The sequence below is a fragment of the Grammomys surdaster genome, unplaced genomic scaffold (genome assembly GCF_004785775.1).
Source record: "Grammomys surdaster isolate TR1022 unplaced genomic scaffold, NIH_TR_1.0 165, whole genome shotgun sequence".
NCBI classification, from domain to species: domain Eukaryota; kingdom Metazoa; phylum Chordata; class Mammalia; order Rodentia; family Muridae; genus Grammomys; species Grammomys surdaster.
The window spans coordinates 2,465,499-2,486,421 of record NW_021604613.1 but is presented as its reverse complement, the minus strand read 5'-3'; the positions used below and the strand labels follow the sequence as shown (position 1 = coordinate 2,486,421).

Genomic DNA, 20,923 nt, shown 5'->3' with positions numbered 1-20,923 from the left:
AGCTCAGATAGAAATACTTTCATGCATTTCTTCAGTCATTCAAAGTTGGAGTCTCCTATTTTCTAATTACAAATATTCTCTCGATTATTCTCTCTTCTCAAACCAACTAAGAACAATGGCAAGAATGGTGTCACCTAGTTTATTCCTTTTCATGTCTCTCGAATATGACTTTTCTAATAGATTGAATTTCTTCCATCTCTGCTCCATAATTTCATTCTATTCTACCTCATCCTAAAATGCAGCAGAGCCACGAGCGAAGGCAACATTTCAATCTTATTCCTGCTGCCAAACTTGGACATGCCCTCAACTCTACCATCAGTTTAACTGTGGCTCAGACACTCCTGCACTTTACTGAACCAAAGCATACAGGTATGTAGACAACACACAACAGGCTTTGCAGGCTTAGTTCCTACTGGACTAAGACAGAGATGCACACATACACACATTCTCTCTCTCATACATACACACACAAACACACAGACACACAACACACCGAAACATACTGTTTAGAGATACAAAGTAGCAACTAGGAATGTAACTTCTATAGTGAACACAACCTCAAGGCAGCTTGGGTTCCACATTTTAAATATTTATTTTGGTTTTCTCCTGTTTGCCTTTGTACCAACAAACCAAGCATCATTTGTCATGGTAAAGGACACAGGTAGTTTCTAAAAGTTGCCCAATGAATTGAGTGAATTGGAACTATGCTGTTTTATAAAATAATAAACATCTTTCAAATATAGAAACCAAAGCAGCTACAAAGAAAGGGTAGTGAATCGTTTAGTCTAACTACTGGGTAACAAGCTATTCAGGAGTCAGGAAATAAGGCAAGATGAACAAAAGTTGTATTCACACACTGAAGGCCAGAACAGTGAACACAGCTAACTATGGGGATCTAAACATGGAAGACTGCAAAAACCCAGAAGAAATGTCCCAGCTGGAGGCACTAAGGTGTGTTTTCTGCCCCAAATTCACATTGAAACCTAAAACTACTATGCCCTAGGAAATGCTGTGGGAATCCCACCTAAAGAAAGAAACTTCTATCCAAACTGGCCTTAACCAGGGTTGTTCTTTGCACTTGATCATTCCCAAATCAGGCAGATTTCTATCTACCTGAAATATAATGAAAACCTTAAATGAAATGTTACATGATGCCTAAAACTGTTGGGAAACCTCCTCTACAAACGAACTTTACAAGGACCTCTTCTGCCAGATTGCATTATAATAACATTGCATTCAAATAGGCCAAGACTATTCAGATTTTCTTCACATACAAAGTGGTGTGCTTTCTTGTATCTGAAGTCTGAATGTATTTTTCTTTGGATTTCTATTTCTGAGCAGAAAGATGTATTGACTTTTTAAAATTCTACACATTGAGCTGGAGAAATGGCTCAACGGTTAAGAGCACTGACTGCTCTGCCAGAAGTCCTGAGTTCAATTCCCAGCAACCACATGGTGGCTCACAACCATCTGTAATGGGATCCAATGCCCTCTTCTGTGTGTGTCTGAAGACGGCTGCAGTGTACTCATATAAATAAAAAGTAAACAAATCTTTGAAAAAATAAAAAATTCTACACATTAGTTTTGGTTACGTTTACACAGAAGCAGTAAGACTTGTGGGACTGTATCTAGTGTTACTAAATACCTACGTACATTAGACTAAACTTGATGACTATGTGCTGCGTCTGAAATGACACTACGTAAACCTGAAGTCATCTATAATGCCATATTTTCCTGAGATGACACAGCAAGTAAGCCGACTCCTCCTATCAACTTGCTGTACAAAGAAATAAAAGGGCCTCCCTGCTTGCAGTCCTCCCTGCTTGCAGTCAGAAGCCAGACTAGACAGAAAGACAGGGATGCTGGCATCCCAGCCTAGACTGAGTGGATAGTCTGTGCACCAAAGTTTTCTTGTAGGAAACCCAGCAGTTATAGATTATGCCACAGCTATGGGTGGAAAAGGAAACAGTTGGTCATCTGAGACTCCTGACTCTGCCCCTACCCCTGATGCCCTCTTACTTTCCAAAAAAACAAAAACAAAGACAACAACAAGAACAATGAAAAAACAACAACAAAACCACTGTATGTTGAATTTTTTTCAATTTTTTTCAGTGAAGTTTTTTCTTTATTCTTTTCCCTTTTTACCTTATATAATAAAAGAACATACACTTTTCCAGTTTTTAAACCTTAACTAACTTTCTAAGGTCAAAAGAAAAATTAGCCCTGTATCTGTACCTCTCCCACTTTCTTAGGATAACTATAGTTATCAGAGGGCAAGGAACTACATATGTGTTCATACTGGTGTCTAAGTAAATGTTAATAAGTCTGGCCTGCAGCCTGCCTTTTCACTTAATGCACTTCGAGTTTTCTTACGCTAACACACCAGTGCAGGTAGCAGACACAGGCATTGCACTTCACTATTTCTCTGCGGTGAGAACTCTAAAAGTTTACTCAAAATCAGAAGTAATTATGAGAACCTACTGGTCTAATACTCAATTCATATTTGACACTTAGTTTTACACTTCTTGTAAGGTCAAAAATGGTAAGAATAAATGGGAAAAATATTATACATTCACTAATTTATATACATTATCAATATGTAAATCATTCTGCATGGATAAATTAGCAATGTAATACATGCATGTTAAAACAAAGTTAATTTTCAAAGGCAAGAAGCAATGGAAAAGCTTCACTGTAGGTGGGGAGATGGAATAGGTCCATATCCGGGAGGAACATCATCTGGAAGTTTCCTGTGCTTTGTTTGGGGCCAGAGGGATGGGTGAATTCTAACTCCACCTCTTATTGAGCATGTGGTTGGTCTAAGTTGTATAATTTCTCCAAGCTTCTTTTCATGGTGCATAAAATTAGACATTGGTACAAAGATTTGGAACTAACTCCAGAATGGTGCCTTTAAAAACATAAGAATTCCCAAAGTACCATATTACTATAAGACAATGCAGAAGTTATATTATATATACACATACATATGTGTATACATAATGGACAGAATTGGTGATTTGATTCCCAGACCACCAAACATGTGCTGCTTTGTTTCTTCTGTTTTAGTCTGCCTTCTTGTTTCATATTTACCTTGATAGAGACACAGCCTGGGAAACAAGTTACTGTAAAATATTTCATACTTTTAATTCATTCTTGAAATTAGACCCTTTTTTCTTTCCAGGTGTGACTTCCATTCAGCTCACTAACAATGTTTCAACCTTTTCCTAAGCATTTTTTAAATTTTGTGAATTTTTACTCACAACCTTGAAAAGGCCCAATAACCCTTATTCATCACCAATTAAATGAAAAATCTTCCTCATATGCTAATGACAAGTATTGGAGTCAGAGTCAAGCTTCCTAATGCAGCAAAGGATTCTATCCTCCTCCTTTTCTTCATAAGACCATCAATAATGCATACAGCTTTAACTGGCTAGTGCCTGGTCTCGAGGAAGCGATGCTCTGCGCAGAACATGGACCTACCGAATGTTCTCTTTTACTGTGCTGCTGGTAACACATGAACTGTATGCTGCCTGCTTTCAACTACACCTAATAACTTCCAGAAAAGTTAAAGAAAATTTGACTAGTATACTATCCGTCCATCTTTTTTCTATGTGTGAGAAAACTGCAGCCTGTGATGATGTAACAATAACCAAAGGACACAAAACTATTTTAGACACAGGTTGGGAGTTGAAACTTCAACTCCACAAGATTATTTCTACGGTGGACTGACAGGTATTATACATCCCGGTGGGTGTAGGAGTGCTTATTAAATGTTTTTTGATGAAAGAGGATGTTTGTGGTTTCGCAGGCCTGTGAAAGAAGCAAAAGGCACAGCGTGCCAGACTTAAGGGTGATAATTGACGGGCAAGACCACTTGGGGAGGGGCAAGGGGAGGGGGAGGGGCTATATCTGAATTCTTCTTGTACCTGGTAGTCTAGGTGAGGCAAGGGACCCATGCCTGAGCTGAAGCTCAGTGCTCAGCACACGCACGCCATGGGTCATTTCTCCTAAGGAGGTAGCAGGGAAGAGATGCACCACTCATATTTGTATCCGTGGGAGGCAAACAATGTCAGTTTCCTCCTGCTACACAGGGGGCCACGTCCCTGTCAAGGACCACCGAGACATCCTCGCCTCCCCCTCTCTCCCGGGGATGTTTACCTCCAAGGCGATGGTGGGACCGGACTCTGATGGGCTTGGGCCACGGGGCCCACCCGAGCCCCCCACCTTCTGCAGCAGCTGCGGGCGGCGGCCGAGGGCTCCTGGGCAGCGCCTTTGTTTTCCTGACTCCAATTACGTTTGCGGAAGTGCTGCGGGCGCCGGGGACGCCGCTGCCCTGCACCCCGAGATGACAGGCGGCACCCGGGAGGGCGGGATAGGCGCGGAGGCTCCGGGCCGGGGCGGCGCCCACCCCGCGGCAGGTGCACGGCAGAGGATCCGGGGCCCGGGGCTGCGCCGACCCACTCACCTGGCGGCGCTCAGCTACGCCGGGCACCGGGAGCCCTGTCCCCAGGGTGCGGGGCGGCCGCTCCGGGAGCCGGGGCGGCGGCGGGCGGGCCAGAGCGCGGCATGTCGGTAGGGTCGCTAGCTCCTCTCCCGGGGGTGCGGCGGGCGCGGCGGCTGGATGCAGGCCGGGTGGGGCGAGCGACGGCGGTGGCCGGGCGCAGTCGCCGCGCGACCTTCCGTCCGCTCCTCCTCACGGCTTTGGTCCCAGGCCTGGCCTCGCTGCCGCCGCCCTCGCTGCCGACCGGCTGGACCCGTTTCAGGGTTGAGCTGGAGGACCGGGCGCCAGGTGCAGCGCTCCGCCTCCTGCGGCGGCGGATGCGTCCGCCGCCTCCTCTCGGCCTCCCGCCCTCTGGGGCCGCCCGGGGGGACCCAGGATCCAGCCGGGCTAGGGTGGCACAACCGAAGAGTGAAGACCTGGGCGTTGTCCCATCTCGGTTCCACCACACCCATTGCGCTCCAGCTGAGCGGTGCTTTCTTTACTCCTTAATCACAGCAGGCCTGACAGAGACAAGATGGGTTGGAGGGAACTTGAGGACCAAAGTAAATGGCAACCTGCTCTAGGGGTGGTGACAGCCATCAGTTCTCCAGCACTTAATATATGCCGCCCTCAAAACTAACAATGCTGATGAGATGCACGATATCTGGTTCTAGGCACAACCTTGGTAAACTGTCCTCGGATGACCCCACAGACAAGAGCAAGGAGACGACAATGAGCTCTAGGAGCTTCTGGAACCCAGGAAGTATCTGAACATGGCACCTTGATGAAAGGTGACCTGAGCACACGTGTTACTCTAAGAATTAAGCTGTATTATTTGTTAAATACAGAAAGTGAGTGGATTGTATACAGGTTTGGTTTGTCAAGGGTATGTGCGCGCCTGTGACAGGGAGCAGAGAATCCCGAGCCTGTTCTCAATAAAGCCAGTAACAGCTAACATTTAGGAACATGTGTTTCTTATATAGGAAGCATTGTTCACATACCATCGAATCCTATGCATACCATCCTATGCATACCATCGAATGCAATGTTAATCTGTTATTACAGAAAAAAAAAGTTAACTAGATTCAAAATTAGTAGCAAGTAGAAGAAAATCCAGGCTCCAGATCATGAGACATTACTAAAGAGAATTTTATTGGCCCTGACTCTTCAAAATGTGTACCCCTTCTTTACGAAAAAGTATAAATACACAGTTGCTGGATGCTCAGCCTCAGTTTCCAGGGACAGTCTCTACAGTCAGTACACCAGCCTTATGACAAGCCACTTGAAACGTTGAGACATAAAAGTTAAACAAAGATGGTGTCTGCTGGAGTTTCAGAGGAAAGTTATCAAGATGATTTGTACTACGGATGGCAAATCTGCTCTGGTGTGACCTGGAGACAGCTGGGTCCCTCTGCATTATGTGAAAATGAGAAGCTCTTCAAGTACCCAGCTGGACTATCATGAGAGACTTAGCATTCTCCTGATCTGTCCCGCCTTTAAGGAAATGAGAGAGGGGGAGAGGGAAAGGAAGAGGGAATGGGAGGGAGAGGGGGATGGAGGGATGGAGGGAGGGAGAGAGGGAGGGAGGGAGAGGGAGAGAGAGAGAGAGAGAGAGAGAGAGAGAGAGAGAGAGAGAGAGAGAAGCAAAGGTGCTGAAGACCTGACTGTATCAGGTGAGAGGGTGAGAGAGGGTGTGTAGGAAAAAGGACCTGGGAGAGGGGTCTGTTGTCTGACCTACAAAAGCGGCTCAATATTAAGAAGTAAAGCCAAGCCATCCTGGAATGAAAGCTGGCATTTGTGTCAGATGGGAAGAGACTCAAGGACCACCAGAAGAGAAAGTGCTGGTTAACTGGCCTTGTAAGAGCAGGATTCCCCACCCCACCAACTACAATGCTTTTATCAGTTTTTATGATATCTCCTGGGTCCTATTTAAATTACTTATAATTTTTAAAATAATATAAAAATATCTTTAAAAACATAAATATGCATGGAGCAAACATGATCTGCCACTCAACACCATTGTCCCACACTATTTTATTTTATTTTATTTTATTTTATTTTATTTTATTTTATTTTTTACCTCCTGTAGGGTAATCAGTCTGTGTGATATTAATTAGTCTGTGGGAAATTAGCCTCCAAATACATGGCTAGTTAGACTGTTCCAGAAACCATTCCCCAGAAAGACTAGAAAAGATAGATGGTGAAATCACCTGGCATGAAGCCAGAGGAAGGGGTCCGGCTGACACTTGTAGGATACTCACAGCAGGTGTTTCATGAAAGACTTGCAGTTGCTCAGTCTCAGCTGTGCCATTCTTCCCAGCCGCCGTAAACTAGAGGTGAGATTGTAGAAGAGGGGCTGATAACAGACGGTAGATGGGAACCAGACACAGCATGTTCTTGCTCTGTGGTGCACGGAGGAGCAAATCCCTGGTTATTTGTTGTTGAAGATCACATGATGGTGTGATGAGTAGCTGTGGATTTTATCTACATTTCTCAGACAAAAAATACAGCCTTCGTACATGTCACCAGTGCCTTCATACATGTCACCAGTGCTTGATAATTAGAAGACACAATATTTTGTGCCCACTTGGTCTTTCAAACGTTTCCTTGTATTCAGCCCATGTGTGTTCCATTTACTTTGTCTTATAAACTAATTTCTTCTATTTTAATTTCATTTGTCCTCTTCCTAACCCTTGTTTCCATTAGTTCCTTTGGAAGAATTTCTTGTTAGTAACAATTAGCAATGCTTTTTTGAAAATCCCTCACACCCAAGATTTATTGCATGCCTGGCTCAATGTGTGTTCAGTTTTATTTATTCACATAATCACCATAGCAGTCACATGCAGACAGGGTTACAATTATCCTATTTTACAAATGAGGAGACTTGTGCACACCACTAGCAAGTGACAGGCTCTGCACTGAACTTACACAGACTGGCATCCAGCCTTGACTCTTAATCAGTCATTCTGTCTTGCTCATTTAAATACACATAAGCATGTATGCCTATACATGGAGGTATGAAGATTTTATTCTTGTACAAGTAGTCATTGCAACTGTGCGCCTCCTCCAAGGTCTATAACTTGGGTTTCCTCTTCCTCTCTGGCCATATGCCTTTGCATACCTTATTTATGTTTTAATATTCCTTGGATTTTGTAGGCCTGTCTGCCCTTGGTGTGTTCTCTTGTAAGTTATCATTCTATTTGCAACCAAAAAAATATTTTAAAATATTTGCTCTTCAGGGTTGCAGTCCTTAGACATTGCAGAACACCGACAGGGCACCCTTTACATTGCATGTGCTCCCATGAGATTTTGATTCTCTTTAAACTCATCAGTGACCTTCTTCACTGTAGCAAATGGCTATAAAAGCCTATTAGTCAAATGGGTTTGCATAGTCTTCTCCTATAGTGTAGTTGCCCTCACTGCAACTTCCGAATCCCCACAGCAAACACAAAGTTTTCATCTCTGGCCCAAGATGACAGCTTTGGCATCACATTGTAATCAGACTGTGGCCTCATGCCTTAGTGGAAAACCTTTTGATGCGCTCCATCCTGTTTGTTCATTTCCTATTGGCTGGGACTTGGACATACCTTGGCACTAAAAAGGGAAACCGGCTGGGTGCCTAGGTAATTCTATTTAGACTGAAGCGAGGAAGAATGAATTTTGAGAATCAGCCAGAAGTCTCCAACAAAGGAAAAGCAAACAAATTGGAGACACACAGGAGAAAATAGAGGGATATGACTTAGATTAGCGAGACAAGAGGGCTTTCACGAGGAAGTGGCGTTAAGCTGAGAACTGAAGCATAAGTAGGAGATGACCAGGTGGCTTTCTGCAAAAGAACAGCCAGCCGGGAAGTGAGCAAGAGCTGGGGTCATGTGCCTAACAGACCATAGAGATGAGACTGAAGAGATACTGCAGAAAGTGGGTTGGGCAGACATCAGTGCCTCCGATTAAACATCAGAAATGTTTGAATTCAAAGCAACCCAATAAAGGTGCTGATGAGTTAACTATCTGTGCTATTAAGGAGATCACAACGGCTGCTGCTTGAAGAATAGCAAACAGAGGGCTAGCTGACAGGGAAGCAGCTTACAAAATATCCAGTGGTGAGGAGAGGGGTTGGTGGATTTGTGGTTCACAGTGGTAGCAGAGGGACAGGAGAAGAGGTTGGCTCAGACCTAGTATCTCAGGAGCCACTGACAGATTTGGTGATAAATTTGCATGTGGGGTCAAGGGAAAGGAGGCGTTCCATGTGACAAAGTTTCTGAAACAACTGAGTAGATTATATCCTTTACTGTGGGAAGAGCAGGTTGGAGAGAAGAAAATAAAATTCACACCTGACACACATGCAGTTTAAAATGCAGGTGGAACAGGGAAATAGGCAATTAACTATGAGTCCAAAGCTCAAAAGAGAGGGCTAGACTTGATAGCCCTTGGTGCTGAGATGCAATCATAACTATGAAAAGAAGCATTTAGATAAAACCCTCTACTCTTTTATTCTGATGAATTACTTCTTCATTGTCTTGAGTCTCTAGAAAGATGGTTATATCAAAGTACAAGTAATAACTCATTGGGCCTTCTCAATGTTTGCATCTATTTTAGGAAGTCTTATTAAATAAAGAAAAAGCATAGTAAACATTCGTAACAGTCAACATTTGACTGATCTATTCTTCACCACTGACTATAAGACTGTCCTGCTTTGCTTCGACATAGATTTTTCTCATTAGACTAATAAAATATCTTATGTATGGGTTTAATAAGAGATTTATTAAATCTGAATACAGGTTGTTAGTATAAATATTTTTCTCATTTACTTTCAATCCAGTTCCATATCATATGATATTTATTATCTTCTAGCCATAGTCTTTAATGATAATCTACTGTAATGGAGGAGAGGGCTCAGCCATGGAGACAGAAGGAAATAGAAAATTGTGTTTCTTCTGTTGACAGGCTTACCATTTTCTATTAGGACATGAGCATCACTAAGTCAGCTCTAACTAATATGACAAGAGGAAGCATACACTGTGACAGTGCACACATTCACTTCTCAGACCAGCCCTTCCACCATTCCTAAGAAAAGCTATTGTGACCTCTCCTGTGGTCACACAAAGTATAAAATCTTGAACCATGTTTACAGTTTGCTCTTGCTCATTCATACACATCAACACACACATCCATCCGACTCCAGACCCAGTGTGACTATCTTCATAATGGCTGCCCTGTTCCTACCCTTAGATTCATTCAATGCAAACAAAGATACATAAAGTAGATCTATTTTTAAAAAGAAGGGGCGTTGGATAGATGCTTTAGCCAGTGGGTTGTCAGTCACCAGGATGAGGACCTGAATTGAACCCATGTAAAATTTTGGGCATGACGTCACACAACTGTAACTCAGTGCCGGTGGAGAGAGTAACAGAGGATCACTGAAGCTCTTTAACTACCCAGCCTAGGTAAGTCAGCTAAGTCACTGAAGTTTAGGTTCAGTGGGAGACACTGTTAAAAAATTATGGTGCAGTGACTAAAGAAAGATACTTGAAATTGGCTTTGGGTTTCTAAGTGCAAGTGTGTACTCTCACTCAGATGCACACATGCACTCTCACTCAGATGCACAAGTGTACACACAACAACAAAACTAAGGACCACCAGAAATATTTCAGGTATATGTTTTTTATATATTACACATTTAGTTTCTCTACTATATATAAACATATTGTCATATATTAATGTCATATTTAGCCTTCGGCCCCTGCCTGGTCCCTGGGACTGGAGCAGACACAGAGTCGGTCTGCTCCTGTCCTGTGGAGAAACTGAATCCTGAGTCATCCAGGAGCCACTGCACTCAGAGCAGCTGGTAAGAACTCCATCTCACTCCCTAAGCCCCAGAAATACATCTGGGAGCCAGGGACATCCAGGGCACAGCAGCTACCCAAACCCCGCCCCTCCGGAATTCCACTTCCCTTCGGCCCCTGCCTGGTCCCTTGGACTGGAGCAGACACAGAGTCGGTCTGCTCCTGTCCTGTGGAGAAACTGAATCCTGAGTCATCCAGGAGCCACAGCACTCAGAGCAGCTGGAGCCACTACACTCAGAGCAGCTGAAACTGAATTCTGAGTCATCAGGGACCCACTGCACTCAGAGCAGCTGGAGCCACTGCACTCAGAGCAGCTGAAACTGAATCCTGAGTCATCGAGAACCCACTGCACTCAGAGCAGCCGAGGAGCCACTGCACTCAGAACAGAAGGATTACCAGATCCAAGAGGTGGCCTGAGTCCCAGGAGTTCTTCCACCCGGGAGATTAGGGGCATAAGACCACAGAGACCTCTGGACTCCGAGGAGCTCTGCAATAAGCAAGATAACTGGAAATATAGATTCCAATCTTACACAGAGAGGGCAGGTACCACTAGAGTTACCCAGATGGCGAAAGGCAAGCGCAAGAACATAAGCAACAGAAACCAAAGTTTCTTGGCATCATCAGTGCCCAGTTCTCCCAATATAGCAAGCCCTGAACACCCCTTCACACCTGAAAAGCAGGATTCAGAATTAAAATCACTTCTCATGATGATGATAGAGGATTATAAGAAGGAATTAAGTAACTCCCTTAAAGAAATACAGGAGAGTACAAGTAAACAGATAGAAGCCCTTAAAGAGGAATCACAGAAATCCCTTAAAGAAATGCAAGAAAACACAAAGAAGGAATTAAACAAAAACATTCAGGATCTGAAAATGGAAATAGAAACAATAAAGAAAGTTCAAAGGGAGACAACCATGGAGATAGAAAACCTAAGAAAGAGATCAGGAGTCACAGACACAAGCATCACCAACCGAATACAAGAGATAGAAGAGAGAATCTCAAATGCAGAAGATACGGTGGAAAATATTGACACAGTTGTCAAAGAAAATGAAAAAAGCAAAAAACTCCTAACTCAAAACATCCAGGAAATCCAGGACACAATGAGAAGACCAAACCTAAGGATAATAGGTATAGATGAGAATGAAGATTCCCAACTTAAAGGGCCAGTAAATATCTTCAACAAAATCATTGAGGAAAATTTCCCTAACCTAAAGAACAAGATGCCCATAAACATACAAGAAGCCTACAGAACACCAAATAGACTAGACCAGAAAAGAAATACCTCCTGTCACATAATAATCAAAACATCAGATGCACAAAACAAAGAAAAAATACTAAAAGCAGTAAGGGAAAAAGGTCAAGTAACATATAAAGGCAGACCTATAAGAATTACACCAGACTTCTCACCAGAGACTATAAAAGCCAGAAGAGCCTGGACGGACATCATACAGACCCTAAGAGAACACAATTGCCAGCCCAGATTACTATACCCAGCAAAACTCTCAATCAATATAGATGGTGAAACCAAGATATTCCATGACAAAACCAAATTTGCACAATATCTTCCCACAAACCCAGCACTTCAAAGGATAATGGATGGAAAACGCCAACACAAGGAGGGAAACTACAACCTAGAAAAAGCAAGGAAGTAATCTTCCAACAACCCCAAAAGAAGATAACTATACAAACATAACTTTACCTCTAATAACAAAAATAACAGGAAGCCACAATCATTTTTCCTTAATATCTCTTAACATCAATGGTCTCAATTCCCCAATAAAAAGACGCAGACTAGCAGACTGGATACACAAACAAGACCCAGAATTTTGCTGCATACAAGAAACACACCTCAGTGACAAAGACAGACACTACCTCAGAATAAAAGGGTGGAAAACAATTTTCCAAGCCAATGGTCCCAAGAAACAAGCTGGAGTAGCCATTCTAATATCAAATAAAATCGACTTCCATCCAAAATTAATCAAAAAAGATAAGGAAGGACACTTCATACTCATCAAAGGAAAAAGCTACCAAGGTGAACTCTCAATTCTGAACATCTATGCCCCAAATGCAAGGGCACCTACATACATAAAAGAAACTTTACTAAAGCTCAAAACACACATTACACCTCACACAATAATAGTGGGGGATTTCAACACCCCACTCTCAGCAATGGACAGATCATGGAAACAGAAACTAAACCGAGACACTTTGACATTAACAGAAGTTATGAACCGAATGGACTTAACAGACATCTATAGAACATTTCATCCTAAAACAAAAGAATATACCTTTTTCTCAGCACCCCATGGTACCTTCTCCAAAATAGACCATATAATTGGTCACAAAACAAGCCTCTACAGATACAAAAAGATTGAAATAATCCCTTGCCTCTTATCAGATCACCATGGAATAAGACTGGTCTTTAATAATGACAAAACCAATGGAAAACCCATGTGCACATGGAAACTGAACAACTCTCTACTCAATGATGACTTGGTCAAGGAAGAAATAAAGAAAGAAATTAAAGACTTTTTAGATTTCAATGAAAATGAGGACACATCATACCAAAACTTGTGGGACTCCATGAAGGCAGTGCTAAGAGGAAAACTCATAGCTCTAAGTGCCTACAAAAAGAAACTGGAAAGAGCACACACTAACAAGTTGACTGCACAACTAAAAGCCCTAGAACAAAAAGAAGCAAATACACCCAGGAGGAGTAGAAGGCAGGAAATAATCAAACTCAGGGCTGAAATCAACCAAATAGAAACAGAAAGAACAATACAAAATATCAATAAAACCAGGAGTTGGTTCTTTGAGAAAATCAACAAGATAGATAAACCGTTAGCCAGATTAACCAGAGGGCACAGAGAGAGTATCCAAATTAATAAAATCAGAACTGAAAAGGGAGACATAACAACAGAAACGGAAGAAATTAAAAAAATCATCAGATCCTACTACAAAGGCCTATACTCAACAAAACTGGAAAACCTGGATGAAATGGACAATTTCCTAGACAGATACCAGGTACCAAAATTAAACCAGGAGCAGATAAACCATCTAAATAGTCCCATAACCCCTCAGGAAATAGCAGCAGTCATTAAAAGTCTCCCCACTAAAAAAAGCCCAGGACCAGATGGTTTTAGTGCTGAATTCTATCAGACCTTCAAGGAAGACCTAATACCAATTCTCTTCAAACTATTCCACAAAATAGAGACAGAAGGAACACTACCCAATTCGTTCTATGAAGCTACAATTACACTCATTCCCAAACCCCACAAGGACCCAACAAAGAAAGAGAACTTCAGACCAATCTCCCTTATGAACATCAATGCAAAAATACTCAATAAAATTCTAGCAAACCGAATCCAAGACCACATCAAAACAATCATCCATCATGATCAAGTAGGTTTTATCCCAGGAATGCAGGGATGGTTCAATATTCGGAAATCCATCAATGTAATCCACTATATAAACAAACTTAAAGAAAAAAAACCATATGATTATCTCACTAGATGCTGAGAAAGCATTTGACAAAATTCAACATCCCTTCATGATAAAAGTCTTGGAAAGATCAGGAATTCAAGGCCCCTACCTAAACATAGTAAAAGCAATTTACAGCAAACCAGTAGCCAACATCAAGCTAAATGGAGAGAAACTTGAAGCAATCCCACTAAGATCAGGGACTAGACAAGGCTGCCCACTCTCCCCCTACCTATTCAATATAGTACTGGAAGTCTTAGCCAGAGCAATTAGACAACAAAAAGAAGTCAAAGGGATACAAATAGGAAAGGAAGAAGTCAAAATATCGCTATTTGCAGATGATATGATAGTATACTTAAGTGACCCCCAAACTTCCACCAGAGAACTCCTAAACCTGATAAACAACTTCAGCAAAGTGGCTGGTTATAAAATCAACTCAAACAAATCAGTAGCCTTCCTCTACATGAAAGATAAACAGACTGAAAAAGAAATTAGGGAAATGACACCCTTCACAATAGTTGCAAATAATATAAAATACCTTGGTGTGAATCTAACCAAGCAAGTGAAAGACCTGTATGACAAGAACTTCAAGTCTCTGAAGAAAGAAATTGAAGAAGATCTCAGAAGATGGAAAGATCTCCCATGCTCATGGATTGGCAGGATTAATATAATAAAAATGGCCATCTTGCCAAAAGCAATCTACAGATTCAATGCAATCCCCATTAAAATCCCAACTCAATTCTTCACAGAGTTAGAAAAGGAAATTCTCAAATTCATATGGAATAACAAAAAACCTAGGATAGCGAAAACTATTCTCAACAATAAAAGAACTTCGGGAGGAATCACCATCCCTGACCTCAAGCTGTACTACAGAGCAATAGTGATAAAAACTACCTGGTATTGGTACAGAGACAGGCAGGAAGATCAATGGAATAGAATTGAAGACCCAGAAATGAACCCACACTCCTATGGTCACTTGATCTTTGACAAAGGAGCTAAAACTGTCCAGTGGAAAAAGGACAGCATTTTCAACAAATGGTGCTGGTTCAACTGGAGGACAACATGTAGAAGAATGAAAATTGATCCATTCTTATCCCCTTGTACAAAGCTCAAATCTAAGTGGATAAAGGACCTCCACATAAAACCAGATACACTGAAACTAATAGAAGAGAAGGTGGGGAAAAGCCTCGAATACTTGGGCACAGGGGAAAAGTTCCTGAACAGAACTCCAATGGCATATGCTCTAAGATCGAGAATTGACAAATGGGACCTCATAAAATTGCAAAGTTTCTGTAAGGCAAAGGACACTGTCAATAGGACAAAACGACAACCAACAAATTGGGAAAAGATCTTTACCAATCCTTCATCTGATAGAGGGCTAATATCCAATATATACAAAGAACTCAAGAAATTAGACTCCAGGCAACCAAATTACCCTATTAAAAAATGGGGTATAGAGCTTAACAAAGAATTTTCAACAGAAGAAACTCGAATGGCCGAGAAGCACCTAAAGAAATGCTCGGCATCCTTAGTCGTCAGGGAAATGCAAATCAAAACAACCCTGAGATTCCATCTCACACCAGTCAGAATGGCTAAGATTAAAAACTCAGGTGATAGTAGATGCTGGCGAGGGTGTGGAGAAAGAGGAACACTCCTCCATTGTTGGTGGGACTGCAAGATGGTGCAACCACTTTGGAAATCAGTGTGGCGGTTCCTCAGAAAATTGGACATAGCATTACCCGAGGATCCAGCTATACCACTCCTAGGCATATACCCAGAAGGTGCTCGAACATATAATAAGGACATATGCTCAACTATGTTCATAGCAGCCTTATTTATAATAGCCAGGAGCTGGAAAGAACCCAGATGTCCTTCAACTGAGGAATGGATTCAAACAATGTGGTATATTTACACAATGGAGTATTACTCAGCTATTAAAAACAATGAATTTGAGAGGTTCCTAGGTAAATGGATGGAACTAGAAATTATCATACTGAGTGAGGTAAGCCAATCACAAAAGAACACACATGGTATTCACTCACTGATTATTGGATATTAGCCCAGAACCTTAAAATGCCCAAGATGCAACTCACAGGCCACATGAAGTCCATAAAGAATGAAGACCAAGTGGGGGTGATTCGGTCCTTCTTAGAAGGAGCAACAAAATACTCAAGGGAGCAAATATGGAGACAAAGCGAGGGACAAAAACTGAAGGAGGGGCCGTCCGAAGACCTTTCCACCTGAGTATCCATCCCATGTGCAGTCACCAAAGGTAGATGCTGATGTGGAAGTCAGGAAGTGCATGCTGATAAGAGCCTGATATGGATGTCTCCTCAGAGGTCTTCAAGAGTCTGACATATTCAGAGGCAGATGCTCACAACTAGCCATTGAAGTGATCATGGGGTTCTCAATGGAGGAGTTAGAGTGAAGACTGAAGGAGCTGAAAGGATTTGTGGCCCCATGAGGAGAGCAACAATACCAACCAACCACAGCTCCCAGGGTCTAAACCACCAGCCTGGGAGCACTTATGGAGGGATCCAGGGCCTTAGCTGAATATATAAGAGTGGAGGGCCCTGCTGGGCACAGGTGGAAGATGAGATCCTTGACCTCATGAAGGCTGGACGCCCCAGGGGGTGGGAGTTTTGAGGGTGGGGAGGTGGGAGTGGGGGGGTAGATAGAGGTTACATCCACAAAGAAGAAGGAGGAGGTGTGAGGGGATTGGGGGTTCCTGGGTGGGTGGGGGATGGGGTAAGGGGACAACATATGAAATGTAAATAAAACATCCAATAAAAAAATTAAAAAAAAATACATAAATAGAAAAAAAAAGTCATATTTAATAATATGTATTGTATATTTATTTCTTTAAAATTTCATTAGAATCTAATAAGCATTCAGAAAAGTACATTTAAGAGTACAATTCAAGGAACTATAATAAAAACTACATATTTCCCACAGTAGTAAAATATGTAATTTTGTCAGCATTCATAATCACCCCTTTGGAAAGATTCCAAGTTAACCATCCTGATTTCTAGCTTCATAGATGTGTCTTGGCATTTTGGGAGAACTGTATAAATGGAATCAAACAATATGCAATCATTTGGGTCTTTGAGTTGTTTATTCAAAAATACATTGCTCATTCTCTGTGTGTGTGTCTGTGTGTATGTGAGTTCATTTAGTTCCCAATACACAAGATTGCACACTGTTTTCTGGTGATAGATGCTTAGATTTTTTTCTTTCTTTGCCAATCACAAGTAATACTGCTGTGAGCCCTGGTTTGCATCTTTTGTACGCATGTGTAAATCCATCTCAATTATATCTGTGAGTATACTGAATTACCAGGCATGCATGTTTTCATCCTTATTAGTAAACACCAAGCCCTCTCCAAGGTGTCTTAGCACAACCCTAAGACAGATCTTGTGAATTGCACAGGTCTCTCCATCACCTGCTTCCACATAGAGCTTCTATGTCTTTAGTATCCAGTCTGTAGCAGCTCCTCCACCTTCCTTCCCCTATTTTTGTAAACTTGGTGTTTATAAAGCACACTGAACAGGCAGCTGGTAGTATAATCCTTAATTCAAGTTAAATGCTATTTTCTCATTGGTAAACTGAGGCCATATATATTTGGGAGGAATATCACAAATTTATCAGGGACACACACTACATGTTTCCTACTATTTTCAATGTTAATCTTGATCTCCAAATTAAACTTCTGTGACCTACATTTGTCCACTGTAGTCACAACTGTGATTTGAATGTTTGTGGCTTTTCTCAAATTTCATGTTGAAACAATCCTCAATGCAACAGCATTAAAAGGAGGAATTTCTGGGCAGTGACTAAGCAATCTGGGGATTCCTCCCTCTTGAATGAGACTGGATCCCAAAAACTGGTTCTACCCACCCCACCCCTTTATTTTTAAGCTGTGGGAAGGCAACTTCAGCGCCCTGCAGAAAGTACAACCGAAGCATTCTCTTGGAGGAAGGAATTCTTACCAAGCCCCGTCCATGGCAATCACCTGCAGCATTTAGTTCCGGTAGTTCATCATTCCCAGAAAGACATATAAATGGAATCAGGCAATGTGGGTGTGACTCCCTTCACTTAGCAATATCAGTTTATAATTTTTGGCATGACTATATGAATTATCATGTGACAACATTATATGAATCAACACTTCATTCCTTTTGATTGGCTGTAGTTTTCTTTTGTGTAAATAGAATCCAGTTTTTTCATCCATTCATTTGACAAAGGGCATCAGAAGTGTTTCCTTATCAATTAAACTTCTGGAATCATTTGCAATTAAACAAAAAAGTTTTAAGTTCACTTGAGTAAATGCCTAAGAACAGGACTGCTGAAGCAGAAGGTAAATATTAATTTATGTTTAACTTCGAAGAAAAGAACTGAAATGCTTTCAAAATGTCTGTGGTAATTTATCCTTCCAGGAATCTATGGCAGTTAAATTCTCACCTGTGGTAGGTAGCACTTGCTATATACTGTGATTTGGCTCTGGCCCTTAGAATAGACAGGGTGGCTTATCCTTGTGGCTTTGATTGCTTTTTTTTTAAGGACTAAAAATATTGACCACCCATATGTTGGTTATGTTTCTTTGATAGAGTCTGGTAAGATCTTTTGTTCATTATTATGGGGTATAGCTGCTTGCATTCTTTTTTCTTTAATTTTTTTATTGAATATTTTATTTACATTTCAGATGTTATCCCCTTACCCCATTACCCCCTGCCCAGGAACCCCCTATCTCATCCCCCCCTTCTCCTGCTTCTATGAGGATGTGCCCCTACCACCCCCCCTCCCACCTCCTCACCCTCAAATTCCCCACACACAGTGTCCAGCCATCATGGGACCAAGGATCTCCTCTCCCACCTATGCCCAACAAGGCCATCCTCCCCTACATATACAGCTGGAGCCATGGGTCCCTCCCTATGTGCTCCCATGACAAAACCAAATTTATACAATATCTTCCCACAAATCCAGCCCTACAAAAAAAATGGCAAACTCCAACACAAGGAGAGAAACTATAACCTAGAAAAAGCAAGAAAGAAATCTTCCAACAAACCCAAAAGAGATAGCTGCACAAACATAATTACACCTCTAAAAACTAAAATTACAGGAAGAAACAATCACTTTTCCTTAATGTCTCAACATCAGTGGACTCAATTTCCAAATAAAAACACATAGACTAACAGACTGGATACATAAACAGGACCCAGAATTTTACTGCGTACAGGAAACATACCTCAGTGGAAAAGAAAGACACTACCTCAGAGCAAAGGGCTGGAAAACAATTTTTCCAAGCAAATGGTCCCAAGAAACAAGCTGGAGTAGCCATTCTAATTTCCAATATAATCAACTTTCAACCAAAAGTTATCAAAAAAGAAAAGGAAGGACACTTCATACTCATCAAAGGAAAAATCTACCAAGATGAACTCTCAATTCTGAACATCTATGCTCTAAATGCAAGGGCACCTACATACATAAAAGAAAACCAAATATATAAAGATCACCTATTATGTCAGTACATTAAAGCCTAAGATGCTAGAATGTCATTTCTCTTCTAACTTAGACTAAACATAAGACCAACCAGAGTCTAAGCAAGTTTTACTTTTGTAGGAATTGACAAAGTGATTTTAAAATTTATAAAGTAATTGAGTCTAGAATATCCAAGGTAACTTACTGATGTTGGAGGACTTACACTACTTGGTTATAATATGTACCATAACCTTTGAGTTAATGCACAGTAGTATTGCTAGAGACGCAGCCATGGGGCTCAATAAACATGAATAGGGGTCTAGAAATATCCTCACATACCTGCATAATTGAATGAATTTTCAATAAAGCTAATTTCATCATCCATTTTCTGTTGCTAAATCTAAATGCTTGTGGCTGGGTACTTTACATAAAGGAAATTATCAAACTCACCATTTTACAGCTAGGAGTGTAAACAGTATGGTGCTGGTTCTGGTAAAGCCACTCACTATGACGGAGTGGGTGAGGAGAGATTACATGGAAAGACAGGAAGTTAGACAAAGGGCACTGACTGATCTTGATCTTTTATTATAGTCCACAGTCATGGGAACTAACTAATTTTCCATGAGAACAGCATTCAATATCCTTGGTGTCTTAGTTGGACAACATTTAATTGGGGCTGGCTTACAGGTTCAGAGGTTCAGTCCTTTATCATCAAGGAAGGAGCATGGCAGTGTCCAGGCAGGCATGGAGCTGGAGGAGCTGAGTGTTCTACTTCTTGTTCGGAAGACAGCTAGGAGAAGACTGGCTTCTAGGTGGCTAGGATGAATGTCTTGAAGCCTACACCCACAGTGACACACCTACTTTAACAAGGCCAACACCTCCAAATAATGTCACTCCCTGGGCCAAGCATATTCAAACCACCACACTTGATGACTACTGCCTTGCATTAAAAGTCCCACTACCAAGCCAGAGCAGCCACCAAGCCAATTCCATAGAGAAAGGAAAAACTTCAATATAGGTGCTAGAGTGATGGATAGCTGTACTTAAAGATGAATTAGATCCTGAACAAGAAAAGCCAACAGAGAAAATATGATTCACCACAAAAGCTAGCTGTGATGGCTGGAGCCAAGAAAGGCCGTCTGGGTTTCTAGGTTTCCCCTCTTTATGGCTGCTAGACTGATGGGGTTAGAAGGCAGTTCTTTCCATAGCTGAATATCTCAAGTCCCTTGGCAGCTTCTTGAATTGAGTTCAAACTTGCTTCTCCATAATTTTTGCAAGTGATACTACCATATAGGCCTTTAAAGTTTTATATGTTCTGCACAATAAGATAGTACAATCCAAGGAATAGGTAGCTCTCCCTCCTGACAAATAACAGATATCAGTAGCATGTGACTCATCCCAAAGGACACTCAAATGTAACCCTGAGCTGGCCTTTGTTTGCCTCTCTGCAGAGTGTCTGGATATTGCCAATACACCAGCAAGGCAACATCAGGATCAAGGAGTCAGGATCCTGCCCCCTTCCCTGGGCTGGAGTGTCAGCTGTGAAGTGGAGGCTGGGATAGATAGGTTCCATAGAGTTCCAGGCAGGCAAAGATGCCACAAGTGTGACAGCTCTTAAAAGAGGAATGAAGAGGTTTGGGCA

The 20,923-nt window shown here is 41.7% G+C and overlaps 1 protein-coding gene across 1 annotated transcript in view; it reads right to left on the bottom strand.

Moving 5' to 3' along the window:
• Nucleotides 1-4,216, bottom strand: part of Mfsd6 (major facilitator superfamily domain containing 6) — a 64,928-nt gene extending 60,712 nt beyond the window's left edge. The window contains exon 1 of the mRNA XM_028765571.1: nt 4,159-4,216. The gene's annotated coding sequence lies outside the window, so the exon portion shown is untranslated. The remainder of the gene's footprint in view (nt 1-4,158) is intronic.
• Between the last annotated feature and the right edge of the window lie 16,707 nt (nt 4,217-20,923).